This window comes from Octopus bimaculoides, chromosome 14 (assembly GCF_001194135.2).
Source record: "Octopus bimaculoides isolate UCB-OBI-ISO-001 chromosome 14, ASM119413v2, whole genome shotgun sequence".
Lineage (NCBI taxonomy): Eukaryota > Metazoa > Mollusca > Cephalopoda > Octopoda > Octopodidae > Octopus > Octopus bimaculoides.
The window spans coordinates 25,053,350-25,055,379 of record NC_068994.1 but is presented as its reverse complement, the minus strand read 5'-3'; the positions used below and the strand labels follow the sequence as shown (position 1 = coordinate 25,055,379).

Sequence of the window (2,030 nt, the reverse complement as noted above, 5' to 3'; positions counted from 1 at the left end):
ATATATATATATATATATACACACACACACAGGTACTATGCAAAGGTTTTGAACACAAGTGACAATATATGTTCGAGTGTGTATGTGAATGTATTATTATACAATGTAATAATATGTAAATGTATTTATATACACATACAACACATTCACATAATACTTATACTCACTCAGAGACACACACACACTCGCACACACGCATGTGCACGACTAGCTCAAGTGAACTGAGCTAAAGTGGATAAAAAATTATACCCATAGGTTATTTGAACCCATAACCTAGGTAGCGAATCACCTTAACCTCTCGGCCATCATAACACTTCCAACCACTTATATTGATGCAAACGTATGCAAGTTGTTACATATGCGTACACATTATAAGTTACATGTGGTTGTATAAGAAGTCTGTGTCTAAATATAGGCATTTGTATACAAATGCCTATATTTAGAAAAATTAGTATATATGTATATATTCGTGTGCATGTGCCTGTGTGTTCGTATGTGCGCTTCTCTGTGTATGCAGATACAGGTTGTTTGGTATGTACTTTCTACATCTGCCACTGTCTGTGCGAATATACGCTCACACGTATACATTCATACACATGCGCACAGCTTCATGTATTTGAGTGTGTATGTGTATATGCCCGCGCGTGTATTTGTGTATATACACACTAACACATGTATATATACATAAATGTTTATTATGTGATAAATGATGTGATAAAATACAATAAAATATAATATAATATGATATTCGTTTCAAATTTTGGCACATGGCCAGTAATGTCGTGGGCGTGGGGTAAGTCGATTACATCGAAACCCAGTGCTCAACTGGTACTTATTTTATCGTCCCCGATATGGTGAAAGGCAAAGTTGACTTTGGTAGAATTTGAACTCAGAACATAAAGACGGACAAAATGCTTCTAAGCATTTGGCCTGGATTCTGCCAGCTTCCTGCCAGTATAATATGATATGATATATGAGATAATATAATATAATACACACACGCGCATGCGCCCCCTCACATACACATATGTATATATACCAATAGATCTGGGCTGTAACAGGTTTCAAAACTTTTGAACAAACGTCGTGAATGCACTGTACTTAAACTCTTGCGAGCGCATGCATGTGTATTCGTCTATCTGTAAACACGTACTCACGCACACACACACAAACACACACACACACAAACACACACATACACACACATAAACACACGCACACACTTACATGCATACAGAGAGGTGTTTGAAAATATTTCTGTATTAATATGCGATTTGACGATTGTCTTCCCAGTAAGAAATGGAAAGGATGTCGACCTGAAAAACAATATCATACATACATGTTTAAATATGTATATACACCACACACACACACACACACAGCTGTACGTGTAAACTGGCATCGTAATAACAATAATTTTAAGAACAAGAAAGATAATAATAGTAAAAGTAACGCACCCTTGGTCAGGTAGAATAATGTGTTGTCCAGAGGGAGTGGAATACTAACAGTAAGAACAACAACTAAAATAACAATCGACCCACAACAGTAACAAGCAGTTACTCTCACTGTTTAGCAATTTATGTGTGTGTACTAATGTTAGTGATATTTAGTAGTTGATGTAGCAGGTGGCTGTGGTGGTCGTGGTGATGTACTGCTGGTGGTAGTTACGGTGTAGTTACAGGTTTAGTGGTAATGGTGGTGGTGAACTAGAGTGACTTGCAGTTGCTGCTGGTTGCTGCTCATTGTACCGGTGCTGCCAGCAGAGGACGGCGGTGGAGGTACTGGTGGTGGTGGTTGCGGTACTATCAGTTACATTAGTTATAGTAGATATTCTGATGGCAGTGGTGGTTGTCATGATAGTGGTGGCGGTATTAGCAGTGGTGATACAAGTGGTAGTAGTGGTGTGTCGTACTATAAGCATAGATAGAAATTTCTGTGCATTGCACACACACACACACACACACATATATATAGATGGCTACAAATAAGCAGACACATGCGTGTGCTTATATATATATATATATATATAT

At 37.8% G+C, this 2,030-nt stretch overlaps 1 protein-coding gene across 4 annotated transcripts in view; it reads right to left on the bottom strand.

Annotated features, from left to right (window-relative positions):
- Positions 1 to 1,757, bottom strand: part of LOC106883611 (transcriptional repressor CTCF) — a 145,994-nt gene extending 144,237 nt beyond the window's left edge. For all 4 annotated transcript variants that reach the window (XR_008265482.1, XM_052972778.1, XM_052972777.1 and 1 more), the window contains exon 1: positions 1,458 to 1,757. The gene's annotated coding sequence lies outside the window, so the exon portion shown is untranslated. The remainder of the gene's footprint in view (positions 1 to 1,457) is intronic.
- Between the last annotated feature and the right edge of the window lie 273 nt (positions 1,758 to 2,030).